The sequence below is a fragment of the Gymnodraco acuticeps genome, unplaced genomic scaffold, assembly GCF_902827175.1.
Source record: "Gymnodraco acuticeps unplaced genomic scaffold, fGymAcu1.1, whole genome shotgun sequence".
NCBI lineage: Eukaryota > Metazoa > Chordata > Actinopteri > Perciformes > Bathydraconidae > Gymnodraco > Gymnodraco acuticeps.
This window is the reverse complement of record NW_022991444.1, coordinates 193,284-209,768: the sequence shown is the minus strand read 5'-3', so window position 1 is coordinate 209,768 and position 16,485 is coordinate 193,284. Positions and strand designations below refer to the sequence as shown.

The following is a 16,485-nucleotide window of genomic DNA, read 5'->3' as shown; positions in this document are numbered from 1 at the left end:
ATAAGGTTCAAATGGTTACTTTAATTAAAATTATAGCGCGGTAATGTTACAAACAGGATATTGTTCAGTCAGGAGAGAAAGGCTGCAGCTTCCTCTCCCAGTGGTGGCCGTGAAGAAGAGACCTCACAAGCCTTCGTCTTTCCCGCTTGCTGGCTGTTCGCTCCTCCTCTCTGTGAGCTGTAGTGACGTAGGGGACTTCCCTTCGTCACTACAGCTCCCGGATGTCGTCATGAAGGATTTTCAGAATAAAAGCTTGGTATTGAGAACTTCCGTTTTTTTCCAGAATAAAATAGCATTTAAACTGACGGTATGTTTAAGGTACATTATGCCATAAAACATTGATTTTAATTTCTAACATGACAAGGAAATTATTTGTTTAAATATTAGATATATTATCTGTGACTTCAGCGGAAATTAAGCTTATCCATTGCATTGCATTTGTTCAATAGGTTTGTGTCTTACCCTTACATGTGTGATACACTGTAACCAATTTTCCTGTCAAATAACAGTAAAGTGCTGGCAGCACAGACGCCTGTACTTTACTGTAATACCACAGTACTCATACCGTGAAATGACTTTACAGCCTCTTACTGTAAACATAAAATACAGTATACTGCTGTATTTTTTTCAATTAACAGTAAAATACTGGCAGCAGAGAATATAGCAGAGCAATATACTGAAATTCTAGTATTCATACTGTTGAACAATTTCAGTTTAATACTGTAAAAAATGTAATAATTCACAGTAACATTCTGGTTAGGGGATTGCCAGTAGATTACTTGATTGACAATACAACAACTAAATTTAGCATTTGAGAATATCTAAAAAGTCATTATTAATTAATCAACATAAAATATGTATTGTTCTGTGGGTTACAGACATCTGCTTATAATATGCATTATTATGAAAATTATGCAAAATAAGCAATAAAGAATTTGGAAAGGATTTAATGCAAACACACTTATTTAAAAAGGCAGTGTCAACATAAATATCGCTACTGTAAAAAAAAAAAACATCAGTAAGAACATTTTTGAACAAATGCATTATTAGCAACATTTAGAATTAAAACATTTTTAAATGTGCATTAAGACCATTTTTTTAAATATACATCAGTAAGAACATTTTTAAAATTTGCATTAACACCATTTTAAAAATATACATCAGTAAGAACATTTAGAAAATTTGCAGCAATAGCTAAATGTGGGGCTTGTGTTTTGCCTCTTGAAATAGTCCTGTGAGGTAGGTGCATGCTTGACTTCAGGAAGATTCTGGATGGGTGCGGACAGTCCTGATAGAAAGAGGAATCTTCTGGTTCAGGTAGAGATGACCAACACCTTGCTGGTCCTTGTTCCTCTCCTTACCAGTCTTGCCACTTTAAAACAGCAACAAACAAAATAATTAATCAAAAATAACTCTAGAATCGGGAATGTACAATAACAATGCTTATAAAGCTGGTAATACCAAAGTGTCTTGTGGCATAATGTGGCAACGTCAGTCTTTCAAAACAACACATGGAGAGAGAAAGAGTGAGAGACGAGTGAGAGACGAGAGAGAGCTCACTGACCTATATGAAGTCCCATTCAAAGTCAAGGAGGTTCTTCAGTGGTGTGGAGATGTGTGTGTTGACTGTGGCAGACTTCTTCTGGACGATCACAGCCGTCTTCTTGGAGACAACCTTGCCCCGGATGGCCTTTGTTCCTCTCTGGGTTGATACCAATGAAGCGCCTGAAATCAGAAAAATATTAAGATCAGAGTCTGAATGGAAAACTATTAGGAACACTTTGTTGTCTTAAAGGGGTAGTTTGGGTTTTATTCCATAAGGTGATATGAGTTATTAACCGGTACTGACATAATGGGGTATTTAGTATAATTGCGCTGCTTGATTTTTCCTATCAGACCCTTCTATATCTTGGAACTATTTCATTTGTTGAAAATTGCCAGTGTATTACTACGCACTGGAGCCAGTTCACATATTACGCCTCTATTCAAGCTTATTGGCGGCTTGATATTGGAATCGGCTCCACTGAATAGTAATACACATAATTAACAAAGAAAATATTTTCAAGGTATACAGAGTTCGGACAAGAGCATCAAGCAGCAGAATTACTCAATATATGTTGTATTCTCGTGTGAATGGTTCATGTTTTTTTTGTGTTTTTGTTAACATTTTTGCCTAACAATTGACCAGCTGGCAGGGAAATGTATGACTGCCTGCCTGAGTTAATGTCTGTCAATACCGGTAAGTAACTAATACCATCTTATGTTAAAAAAAATCCAAACTATCCCTTTAAGTGTGAAAAGTAATGATTTGTGGTTATTCAGGTTTCAAAGATTTTAATTGTAAATAAAAAAACATAATGATTACAAGGAAATGAAAGAAGTCTTACCTCTGAATGAATTCCAGAGTACAGGCTGCCTCTTCCTGATACTGAAGGTTGAATACATAGTAGATCGCAAAGACAGCAGCAAGTCCCGTCAAAAAGGTTGGTGTGATGCCCTCAGATATGACACGGCCCTCAAGGGTGATCATCCATTGCCGTCCAGTAGTGACTTGCCCGGTTCCACCTGAAGCTTAAATTAATAGCAACATCAGAATGCATCTCACCTTGCGTAAACATCTGTAAACTCAAAGAACAATGGCCAATCTGATATATAATATGTCTATCAATGAAATGCATACCAAGCAGTATCAGATGAGGACTGTAGGTAGAGTGAGGGTTGTCTCAACGTCAGCTGCGGTGGCAGACACCTGTAGAGAACAGACAAAGACACTAACCAAATGCATAATGAAACATATGTCAACAAGAAGACCAGTATAATTAATTACTGGCTGCTTTTCTGTACCACCTGTATCAATCTTCGTGCTGACATTTATAATAAACCAAGTTGGCTACGAAATCAACATTGAAATAAATCAATAAACACTAACACACATTAACATCAGCTTGCTCTCCTCTCAAAACCACCTTTCTACTTATCCCAACTCCATTCCAACCGTCAAGTTTGTTTAGTGTTTTTTCATCGCATTTGCAGCTATTAACAAGGGGCAATATCAGCTAGCTAGCTAGCAACAACCGCTAACGTTACAGCTAACCAATCTTAAGAAAATGCACAGATGATCCAAAACGGTTAGCATTTGATAAAACACGATGACTCTGAAATGCAAGGAAATATAAATGTTTGAGCTATTCAAAGAGGCCTCATAAGTGACATGTTAAAATCCCACAATCCCTAGCTAACTTTAGACAGCTGGCTGGCTGAGCATGAGTTTGATTTTAAAAATGTTTTGAAGTAATGCTAGAATGAATATTCTATAACACATAGGTGTGAGCAAGCTCTCTGATTGGTCAATAGGCGTGTTTGATTCCACGATCAAAGAACGGTCAAATAGAACGTGCCTTTTCACAACAAGTCAGTATCCCTCCGCGTCTGAGAAAAACTTCTGCAAATGACAGCCATATGCCATACATTTTTGCACACATTCACAGTAAATATGTAGGCCTATTCAGTATGATAGCTGTCTAACAGAAGTTAAATCCATTTCTCACTTATTCTGACAATGTACTTAACCCCAAATAAAAGAACCCAGTAAAAAGAGTTGTTAAATAATAGTGAAGTCACGTTGTAATAACAATAACTCATCTCTCTCGAGTTTTCCTTTTGAGATTTGCCAAAAGCCACTGTGTCAATGTTGTCCTACTTGGGTTGCCGTTGGGAGTTGTCCAATATGGCGGACCATCTCGCACATGCGCACTGCAGATCGGGCAGAGCTGCAGATCGGGTAGTGACAGTCATAAGAGGCTTCTCAATACTCAAATTTCCCCTACTCGACTCCCCTCCTCGGTTCCCCTCCTCGAGACTTAGACCCGCCCACAGGAGATGCGAGCGGAGGACCGAGGAGGGGAACCGAGGAGAGAGGAGGGGAAGCAGCAGACGTTTAAAGAAATGAGAACTCCTCTCCTCTGAGCGGTCATTTTAAAGAGACGTCCGTTCATCATTACGTGGCAACAGCTGCATCAGCTGTCGAGTGTTTTGTCATAGCGCTGTATCTCTGTTAGATCAGCTGAACATTGTTCCCCCACATATTTACTTTGAATTCATTGAGAGTGCGGTATAATGAGACAATAACAGGCTACAGATGCGGACACACACACACAAATATATTTATATAAATATATCCAATTTAAAGTATGAGAGCACTCTCATAATAACGTAACACAATCAGAGACTGATATATCCCCCCCTCTCTCTGGTCGCTGAAATGGGGAATTGAAATTACGGGCCAAAAGTTGTATTTACAAGTAGGCCTATTAAAAGTAAGCAGAGGACACCAAACCAACTGAGACCCGTCTGTCCGCCGCATTTACGCACTGTACAACACACACCTACACACTGTACCACACACACCTACACACTGTACAACACACACCTACACACTGTACCACACACACCTACACACTGTACAACACACACCTACACACTGTACCACACACACCTACACACTGTACAACACACACCTACACACTGTACCACACACACCTACAGCTCCTAAAGCATAAGCCGTTGTGTATTTTATTATGTGAAGCAATGGTCTTAGAAAAATATCGACTCTTTGTTTGTAGTTATCTACTAAACTAAAGCAAATAAAGAGAGTAGGCCTGTTATTCTGAGAGATATATATTATACATGATGAATTGGAAATGGGGGACCCTGATGTAAACAAGACGAAAGTCTTTCTCTGGTCTGCATCCCCTTAACAATTGTATGTTTTGAGCTGTACTGTACCCAATATACAAGCTGTTAATACACTTTTCAATCAATCAATCAATCAATACACACTGCTCTGCGTTCTGCACGGACCTCACAGCTGTTCTCTCTGGAAACATCGCGACGCGATGAAAGCAGTTTCTAAAATAATATCCAGGGGATGCATGCATAGCTGTCATTGGCTGAGATAAGTCCGGCCGTGCGTCACGCCTCCACCGTTCCCGGAAATGCATCCGTGGAGGAGCCGTGGAGGAACCATCAGTGTATCCTCGGTTATAGCTCCTCCAGAGAGCCTCCTCGACGCTCGATCCTCGGTCCTCTGTGTGCATTTAGAGAAATGAGACATCCTTCAAAATGGCGCGCTGAAATTCATTTCCGGGTCACTACCGGAGGACCGAGGACCGAGGAGTCGAGGAGGGGAAATTTGAGTATTGAGAAGCCTCTATAACCGTTTAACTGGGAATGTTTTCATGTTGAATCGGAAGTACGTCACTTCACTTTCTTTTCTTCGTCCCTTTTACGTTCCAGACAATGCATGGCTCAGCGTAACAGACTGAACAGCGATCCCAGGTGTGTCTACATTGGAATTACATCTTCATTACTGAAGGACAAATACTTTACCTAGTGTTTGTTAACTGGGTTTTTAATGCAGTTGGCTTTTCTTAATGGTTACAATATTGCTATGAGTTATATCTGAAGCAAATTATGTTTCTGAGATGTGTAGTGAATTCCACCCTTCAATGTAGCATAAATTTGAACTCTCATTACAGGAACAATACCGGACACAGACCGAGGAAAGATCCTCAGCTCGCTGACTGGATGTTTTAGCCGCAATGCACGTTGGGATATGGTGTTCATGCGATGTGAAATCCGAAAACATTAAAAAAATTTAAAAAAAACTTTATTCCGAGTGTTCTTGCTTTTCTCTTTGGAAGTCATCACATAACGGCATTGTAATACACGGTTCGGCTACATTAAATATTGCACATCTGCCGTAGAGAAGACTTCTGGACAAACTTGAAGAACTGCTGCCAAAACTGTACGTGACGTGGATCATAAATATATCAGCAATTAAACAACATCTTACATTTCTTTTCACAAAATACGTATCCTTGCAGTATCAATAGTAATTCGGCTGACTTTTATATTTGATCTAATTCATTTATAGGTTATATTTACACCATAACGGTGCACAGCTGATAGAAAAGGACTTGTAGTTTTTAAAGATATTCTTTGAATATAAGAATGTAAATACTGAGTTGAGAGAATAGTCTGGGGATTTGGGTGATGGGAGACACATCTATTGAATCACAATTGCAATAGCTTACCATTAAATGACGGATATACCTTTCTGTCTGTGATGTTTTACAAATCAGATATTAATGTGTAGAAGTAAAACATGTGAAATAATATAGCAATATCCTGTACAATTATGTAAAAACATGAATAAATCTACACATCTTCAGATGTTATACATACATGAGTGTCCTACACTAATAATACAAAGTTATTATTAGTATGCTGTGTGTACCTTGTGTGCACCGCCTAGCGGTTAAAGCACGTTATTGAATTATTTTTGTTGAATAATGTTATTTTTGTTGAATAATGTTATTTGATGAAAAAATATTAAGAGTACATACTTTCATAGGGGGAAAGTAGAAGGTCAATGATAGAAATATAGAATATAAAAAATCAAGAAGATACTGTAAGTGATCTCTACAATAAAACAGTTTAGTGCCGGATGTACAAAGATATTAATAGGAGGATGTGCAAAACAGACAAACTAATTAACCTTTATTAACACATTAAAGAATACTTTAGGTTAAGGTCTTCTTTCAAATAACAAAAAAGCTTTGGGGGTATCTATATACAGATAAATATTAAGCCTGACAAAGTACTTAACGTCTAATATATTGCTTTCCTGCAATGTTAACTATGTTGAAGCACTTCTTTTAACTGATATTATACACATTAATTATACTCTTATGTATGTAGATAGAATAAGAAATGTGCAGAATTTGACAGTTTAATGGTGGAGGTACACACATATTGATAGATGTCTTGTAATGCACTGTTGAGGAACCTGTGACCCACGTTTTTCATTCATTGCATAACTACACCGTAGTTGTGTATATGATATGTCAATAAACCTTAGAACATCTTGAAATCTTGAAAGGGATGTGCAAAATAGCAATTATATACAGTTTTTAATGAACTATTAGTACAGAATAACGATGAATGAATATACTTTATAGAGATCTGCAGATACATGTTTAGTCTTCTCAAGCACCAACTATCAAATATCTCTCCTGATTGTTGCCACTTGACAATCACCTTTCCCTGAATTTTACTCAGGTGTAACTAAAGTCTGATTTAAGGGTTGTTTATATTTCACATCATTAATCAGAATCTGCAAAGTAACTCAAATAAATGTAGTGGAGTAAAAATACCAGGTTAACCTCTGAATTGTAGTGGAGTAGAATTACAAAGTAACAATGAGCTGTCATGTGAGTATATATTAATGCTGCCCGTTATGGATACAAGCGATTTTCACCCATTTAGTAATTACATGTTTTAAATGTGTACACACCAATTTGTTTCCTATCGCCTAAACCTCTAGGGCTGTACACAGTTTAATACTGTCAACTTCTAATTTTGGGGAAAACGTCTTTTAAAACTACAATTCCCAGTAGAGACGTGCCATAGAGAACATGTTGCGAAACACAAGAGCCAGCATGTGTAGTTCTGGGGGGGGGCGTTCAAGTCCAGTTTTGAATAGTCTGCCGTGGTTTCGTTCCATTTCAAAGAGCTTTGACGCTCAGCGTAACCTTGGCGCACTGCCACTCCAACATCCAATCCCAGAGTTTGAAGATTAATCACAGGGTTTGTCAACGGGACTGTAGTCCCAAACGATAGCTGGGGATTATGGGTAGTGTAGTGTCTTCGGCTATCCTAAAGTCTATTCCTTGACCTCTGAGTGAAACGTCACGGGGTTAAGGGATAGTGGATAGGAGAATTCAAAAGGATTTAGGAGAAGAGACTGCGGTACTTTAGAGAATCCGAATATACTTTGACTATCCGACGTGGTTATGATGCGCCAGCGGACGTCATGAATGTGCGTCTGCTGCTGTGGGGAAACTATGGAAACTACAGTTTTCTATACAGCGAACTACAACATGGATGTTTAATAAGAACGAGGGACTACTGTAAACTCATCTAGAGACTCTGCACCGTGCTCTGATGCTGTTGCTTTGCTTTATGAACGTGGACAACAGAGAAACATATTCTTCATGACCAAAGTTGGAATTGAAATAAAAAAGGAAAGTGAAACTTATGCTCGTCACCCTCTCCCTCCGGTCCACATTAATACAAATGATCCCAATACGTATTATTGTATGAAAATATCTTAAAATATCTTAAAATCAATACAAATGTATTTATTATAAACGTTAGTCCTTAACATCTATCACTGTGTATATCACCATTCAAACATCTTTTAAAAGTTGAACAAACTCCACACAGCTCAGTGAAATGTTGACTTTATTTGATCATTTCAGTAAAAACTAACGTTCATATTTCTCTTTGATTATAATACTGTTGAACGTTCAGAACAAATCACTTTGGCAACTTACCACATACGTTTTAAAATGCTTAATAAGCACCGTAACTTTCATGATATAATTTCTCGGTCATAATCGGTTGTTTCCGTGAACGGCCGACTGTTGGGTAACGGCAAATGCTGCGGCTGCAAGGCATTGTGGGGCAGCATTTTCTCCTCTCCTTTCGGTAAGGGAGGTCCAGTGGTTCCTAAGCTAAAGGAGGTTATAAAGGAAGTTTGAAACCTCCTTTCCTTTCATTTAGAGAATTTGAACGGCACTTGTCATGGCTGCCACTGACGTACTTCCGGGTCATTTCACTCCGTTAGGAAGGTTCCTAAGCTAAATGGACTATTCGACTTCAGCCCGGGGATAGGAGGAATTCTGGGACAAAGAAAATGTGGGTGGATGAAAATGCAATAGAAAAAATGCTGTTGATCATAATTGCCAGTGGTGAAATTGCTGGTCTGTATTTCCCCTAAAATGTCCCTGTGTGTTACCGTCTGCAGGGGTTCCAGCATCTGCAATTATTTCTCCGGGAAGGATTCGGCTTGAACTTCAATATCACCTCCTCCGCGTCTTTCTCCACCCTCTCCCCCTCTCTTTATCCCCCTCCTCCTGCTCTGGACCAATTTGGGGTGGCGAGGCGATGGTTATCTAAATGCAAAGTGATGCTGTAATAGCACTCACGAGGAGGCGCAAACGACTAGTGAGACCCGAAGATGGAGGGATGGGGGGAGAGGTAGAGAGAGGGGGAATCAGTAGAGATATACAAAAGAGAAGTGGAGGAGGAGGTGACTGAGGTTGTATGACAAGCAGAATGAGAGAGAAATAGAGGGGGGAACGCGAAATAAGAGAAAAATCAGTAAAGAGAAGCAATATTAAAAGAGGGAAAAAAACATTTGAAGAGACAGAAAAGGTGAGTGTGAGAGCAAGGGAAAGAGTGCAGTGAGAGTGAGAAAAGGAAAGAAAGATATATAAGAAGAGGTTGTAAGACAGTAGTACAAAAGGCAAAATATAAGATAAGAGAAAAAGAAACAGAATACATTTGTTGCGGTCGTTACCAGAAAAGCAGAAGTATTGGTTGCTTGTGAAATTGTCCAAAACAAAATCCTCATGGAAGACCCTGGTTCATTTGAATGATGACTCGCAGAAGCAAAGGCAGGGGAACTTAACCACTTATAGAGACAGGTAGGAACCCAACAAAGCATGTGATTCACTTCGTATAGGCCATAGTTCACATTAGGCCCATGGTCCCCTTCAAACCAAGTGTCAGGAAAATCGAGCTTTTTCAGTAAAGAAAATAAAAACATTGTTGCATATCATCTGTCAATGATGGGTTGACTCTTGTTGCATTGCCTTCAACTGGTCCAAAATCCATTAGAACTTTTTTCCATGTATTTCTAAGCCATTCTAGCGGGTAGCAGGGATGGCAATATTTACATTTTCTCTTGATTTATTCCTTATTTATGATATAACTTGATATTCATGGTCTCCAGATGAATGATTTTAATAACTTTGATCTCCTTTGGTGAAAACAGTTTTTCCGGTTTGGCTATCATCAACTCAAAAATATCATATAACTAATAATGACGGATTAGCTTCAGCTGTACTGTTTTATATTATTGACAATAATCCAAAAGTATTTGGCACATTATGTACATGGTTTACAAGATAAACAATAAAGCAATCTATATCAGCTTGCTGGTTTCATTGTAACGTTAGCATTGTAAGCTCCACTGGGCCAATGAAAGCCTCACAGAACCTTTGTCTTGTTTAAACCCAAACCATGATCTTTCCCTCACCTTAATTAAGTCCTTTGCTTAAACCTGGGAAAACCTGAACCAGTGTAAAACTAATCACGTGTGCTTCTGGTTTGGAAGACATTGATATATAATGTCGATGGGGCTTTTTGTTTGGAGGAAAATGACAAATGACTCGTTTTCCCTCGAGTTCGGAAGACTTGTTGAAATTAAAAAATGTTAGTCCAGTTTGGAAAAAGGGGGGGGGGGGTGAAGAAGAAAACTGAGGTGGGTATAGAGGTATGAGAGGGAAAAACAAAAAGAGAAGCTTTTCTATGGACTCATTGCTAAAGAATATTGATTTATTTTCTTTGAGATTAGCCTCAAGTTTGTAAAATGACTTCTTTGCTACTAGCCTCCATCAGTATCACTTGTTTTGATGCCAGAAAAACATAATCTAAGTGAAAGAAGAATAAAAGCAAGCAGAGAAAGAGAAAGGACTGAAGAGGTTCAGAGACAAATGGCCTCCACCGTTATATTCACAACATATTCACATAATACGACCCAAATCTTGTATTTCTGTCATTCTACGGAAGCGAATTAGAACAAAAAGAGAGAGAAAGAATAATAATATGGCTGTGGAGAGTCAAAGCATGCTGGAGATGAAATGGATGGAAGATGATTTTGTGTGCATTTACACTGTATATATGTGTGTGAAAATGGCCGGATTGGACAGATGAAAAAATGAAAAGAAGAGTGGAAGAAGACATCCATCAATTATTCTGTGGATTTTATAGGACACACACATACACACACAGACTTTTCTGGCTCACAGCTCTCCAAGTGAAGTAGTCACCTTCTGGCCTCTGCTAACAGGCCAGTCTGTCTGTTTGTGTCCCGGCCAAAGTGTTAGCATTTAGCTCATTGATTTCCTCCAGTCAGTCGCTGTGATTAATCCCAGACAAGCACCCTGCCCCTGCCCTGCATTCTGAATAGCAAGTCTTTAACAGCAGGGGGGGGCAAACAGTCTTAGACAGGGCCAATTCATTTGAGACCCAGACACATTTTCCTTATTTCAACATACTCAGTATTTTATTTTTCTATAATTGTTGACAACAGGCATGATTTTACAGTAGTGGTATAGAACAAGATTTCAGTGAACATTGAAGGATTTTATACAACATTTATGCAATATCCTGATTTGGACCGGTGTAGAGAGAATGCTTGAATAGAAAACACTGTCCTGCATTCTCAATGTGAAGGGAGAAGCACCTTATAGTATTATTTTAAAGTTTAACACAGGGGTTTATTTGGTGATCACTGGATATGACAGCCTGTCCTCCTACAAAAAGCGACCATATACGCCGATTGTTCATGCCCTTATTACAACCCAGAGACACGTTTTAAAGTGTATGTTGTTTCTTACACGACCACTAGAGGTGCTCTAGTGGTCGTGTAAGAAACAACATGCTCCCGGCCCGTTCATTGCAAACGCTCCGGAGGGACGTTTATTCACAAATGACCCTCTCTGGAAAATCCTAAATTGTGGAATAGTTTGGCCATTAAAACGCTTTTTGATTCGATTTCTGGCGAGAAGTGTATATTGTACTCTTAGAATCCAGGTCCAGTCGATATGTAGGATCTATAGTTTGATAGATATTACGAAGATTATTTGAGGTCTCGCCAGGATAACGTTTATGCAGCTTCCATGTAAAGTTAGCGTGGGTGAAAACATTTTTTCCGGTCTCGAAGTTTTCATAATAAAACCGGATATATTCCCCTCACTGTCAAATGATTACACAGTGATATCTGCATTACTCATCCACTAAAAAACATCAGTTTATCCTTGTTAATTACACAATATTGATTGGTTTAAATTGTGTACAATGCTTTTGTGTTTTTAATCTTCGATTTAGAGAAACAAATAGTTTTTTCGAAGTTAAGACACTACAGTTTCCGAAGACACTACACTACCCAGAATCCCCAGCTATCGTTTGGGACTACAACATCCGCCTTGCTTTACAAACCCTGTGATTAGTCATCAAGCCCTGTGATTGGATGTTGGAGTGGCAGTGTGACAAGGTTACGCTGAGCGTCACAGCTCTATGAAATGGAATGGAACCACGGCAGACTTTCCAAAACTGGAATTGGACGGGTCCAGCCCCCGGCTCCAGCCCCCCTCATATGCTGGCTATTGTGTGTTTCGCAACATGTTCTATGGCACGTCTCTTTATAAGACGTTTTCGTATTTCCCACAATTAGAAGTTGCCTGTATTAAACTGTGTACAACCTGGAGGTTTAGGGGATACGAAACACAGTGGTGTTATCACATTTAAAACATATAATTAATTAATGGGTGAATTAATATACCCACATGCAGTTTTCCTGGCCTCTCTTGAGGCCAGGAAAATGCTAGTCACTGTGACCTTTTTACCTGTGCTGGACTATGGTGATCTATTTTATATGAATGCGCCGGCCAATTACCTCACCAAGATAGATGCCGCCTATCATAGTGCACTAAGGTTTGTGACAGACTGTAAGACTTTGACTCATCATTGTACCCTGTATACAAGGGCAGGGTTGCTTTCACTTACTGTACGGCGGCTAAATCACTGGTATCTTTTTATTTATAAAGCAATGTTAGGGAAACTTCCGTCTTACATCTGTTCCCTGATCTCACAGCGTATTGTAAATGGCTACTGCCTGAGATCTAAAGCTGTGGTTGTATTACATGTGCCAACTGCTAGGACTGTATTAGGAAATACAGCTTTTAGATGCGCAGCGCCGCTAGCATGGAACAGTCTACAAAAGGAATGGAAGCTAAGCAGTTTGATTCCATTTCATGTTTTTAAAGCTAGGTTAGACGCTATACAATCAGAAAATATTGGTGTCTGTAAATGCTACTAGTATACAAACTGTAGTATCATATAATGTCCTTTGTTTTCTGTCATGTTTGTATTAATGTTTGGAACTAATTGAAGCAGGTCACCATTGTAAAAGAGGTCTATGATCTCAATGGGTTTTATCTGTATAAATAAAGGTTTTGAATTGAATTGAATTGAGTGGCGTAACAAGGTTGTGATTGGCCCCGGTGCAAATATTGTTTTGGGGACCCCCCCCCCCCATCGCCCCAAACATAAGCGCACGCTGATGCGCTCACACACACACGGACATACACAACCACTCAGAAGTGCCACATGTAGGCTATCAACACCAGCCTGCCCTGGCCTCAGACCACCACATCCTGACAACGGCACAGCAAACTAAGAAGAGGATTACACCTGTTTCCTTGATGTTTGTCTCTGGGGAATGGGCCGGTAGGCCTACATAGACCGATTGCTATAATATAGCTTTTGATCTTGGCGTCGGAGGTCTCAATAGCAACATAGAGTCCCCTATCGGGTGGGGCCCTTGGGGGAACTGTTGGACCACCACCGGGCACAGCCAAATCCAGCCTCTCCTCCTGGCTGGCTGGAGAAGAAGGTTGCACAGCCACGGCCACGGATACAAGCTGTATGCGTGGCCGTGGCTGTGCAACCTTATGGACTTATGGAGCTAGATAGCAATGATGTTGGTGAGCTATCGTTAGCCTCCGGCTCCGGTTGCCGCTGCACGTCAACATTGCTAACGTTAGCGCTCGATTTCGAGGACGATGTATGACGGTCTAATTTTGTCAGTTTAGCTGTTACATCTCCTTGTTCTCTCTTGTCCTTTCTCTTTTGAGCGCTGCTCTTGTGCTTTGGTTTGCTGTACATTATAGATGCAAGCTATTACATTTGTTATAATGCTACAGTACAGTACAGGTTGATTAAACGGTTCGCTCGTCACGCAAGGTATCACATGACATGAAAGGGAGCAGGGTCATTGGACAGACAAATTACAAATTAATTTAGGTTGCTTGGTTATTTTGAAGACTGCGTGAACCGGTCAATGCCATTGGGGCCCCCAAAAAAAAAAAATTTAAATTTAAAAAAAAAAAAAAAAAAAAACTTTTTTTATTTTTTAAATGGGCCCCTTGCCGGCTCGGGGCCCCGGTGCGTTGCACCGGCTGCACCGTCGATAGTTACGCCACTGCCCACATGACACCTAAGGTCAGAAGAGCTTTATTTAACAGCTGGTCTTATGTATGTGACCCCTCCTGTTGTTCATTGATAAGCCTGAAACATGCACTTATCTACGGCAGATATGTAATATTTAATGCAGCCGCTCGTGAACTGTTAGCGCTGTGTTATGCCCACTGCACCTCGCGGGAGCGTGTACAGCGTAAAACCAAAACTCACAGACATTTCAATGATTTGTACGGCAAAGTTAGGTTTGGAAACGGTATCATATCATTTCCTTTTTGGCGGGCATGCATAACACCGGAGCCTCGCTGCGGGGAAGCTTTGGTGCTGTTCCGAGTTTGTTCTAATCCGTCAGAATGATAGACTGCTTTCAGATTTTTCTGTCATTGTTAAAGAAATATCCGTCATAGACGGAAAATATTCGGTTAACGCGACCTCTGAGCTGCACCACACTCTAAGACCTTCCACAGTATACAATCAATCTCTCAAAATCATTGTGCACCATGAAGCAGACAATGTGTATCATTTTGTTTCCTATCCTGTTAACATTTAGAGGAGAGATCATTTTCAAAAGATTTAGCTTTTTTTGGCTGAGATTAAACTGGTAAATTGTGGAACAATCCAGTCGTAGATGTCATCTCAACTCCAACTCAATTTTTGCGTCTCAGGTTGCTAAAGCGACTGTAAACTACCACTGTCAAATGAAAAGGAAGTATTAGCTCTGCTATCTGCTTGCTACACCGAAACCCCAAACATCCTAGCCTTAGCCCCTTAAGGCTTAACCATTGTCAGATTGATAGTTTACAAAAGTTAGAAAGCAACTTTTAAAGATTTAATGCCTGACAATGTCCATTTAGTAACAATACAGATGAACTTCTTTCACTTATTAGTTTGTATTTTTTACACACCTTTTTCAAATAATATTCAGACACCAAGGACTAAAAGGCCAAGGTAGCGCAGAAAGAGCTAAGACCTTAGGTTTGCAAAGCTTTTCTATGTGCTGCTGTACTCCTTCCAATGGCTTTTCACTCACTAATATAGGTGCTCACAATGATGTGGCTCCACTTATAATAGGCAGACCTTACTCAATAGAGGATTAATTTGATCGAGATGGCATTGGCAATCTGTGTGGGCCTAACTGTGTGCCTACGAGTGCTCTCAGCAGAAGGGAGAATGTCAGGGTAAAACTGGAAAGAAAACGTGTTTTCCAAGAGATAAAAGAAAAAAAGTGCCTTTTAATAAAATATCCCCCCTCTCTCGCCTATCCTCGTTGACTTTATAAGATTCATTGTTGGGAATGTAATATTTCAAGGAAAGAAATAGCAACATACTGTGAAAGGGAGAGCAGTAATTGTCAAAATGGCCAATTGAGGAATCATATACTGTACATATGAAAAAACACATGTTTTTATATTTTCGATATTTTTTAATTGAAGGTGATAGGTAGGTTTACTGTACATCTATATATATATATATATATATATATATATATATATATATATATATATATATATATAAAAACGTTGGGTAGCCTACTGGTGGTTGTGAATAGAGTTTATAAAGAGAATGTGATATTGCAACTTATAGGACCTTTGACTACTGACACATAAACTAGAGACTTAAGGCCTGCACAGTGTGCAGGATTTCTGTCCTGGATGGTTAACAGCTAACTTCTGTCTCAAAAATCACCAGCATACAACAGTTTGATGCTTGCCCAAATGTGCATTCCTGTATACTAGGCTGGGGCAGACATTTGGATTCAGGACAAATAAAGGATGCACCTGGGGACAGATTTATAAGCAGCAAGTAGGATTTAAAAAAGCCTGTTCATATGGCATATTTATGGGGCGCATTTTACACATACTTCAGACTCGAGTATGCTCTGTAGAGCAAGCTGTGACGTAATGAAGTGAAGATGTGAAGTAAGGTGAGAGAATCTGATTATTTATAGCGATATACATGATAATATACAAGATGAAAACTCCAGCATGAAGATCAGACACGCAAACAAATCCACCAAGCCAGCCTCCACCCTGCCCTGCCACATGACGGAGGTACTGAACGTGGGCATTAGAGGTGTGAATTTGTTCAACATTGTGCAAATCCCAGGAGAACATGATGTGATGGCAAATGGAATAACTCTAAATAAAACATGAATCTGCTTAGACAACAGAGCACTTGTTAGATACACTATTAACATCAAAACGACTGGACGAGCACAACACAGAATTAATCTAGTCGAGATTTAAAAGTGCAAAAACAAATCTTAAGCGTATAAATCTGATTTTGCAATTCTTCAACAGCAGAATAATAGCA

At 39.4% G+C, this 16,485-nt stretch overlaps 1 long non-coding RNA gene across 1 annotated transcript in view; it reads right to left on the bottom strand.

The window, feature by feature from the left end:
* Positions 1–1,148: 1,148 nt before the first annotated feature.
* Positions 1,149–16,485, bottom strand: part of LOC117532872 — a 30,444-nt gene continuing 15,107 nt past the window's right edge. Inside the window, exons 3-6 of the long non-coding RNA XR_004566939.1 lie at positions 2,681–2,749; positions 2,388–2,571; positions 1,565–1,725; positions 1,149–1,372 (exon numbers count right to left, since the gene is read on the bottom strand). This is a non-coding gene — a long non-coding RNA (uncharacterized LOC117532872). The remainder of the gene's footprint in view (positions 1,373–1,564; positions 1,726–2,387; positions 2,572–2,680; positions 2,750–16,485) is intronic.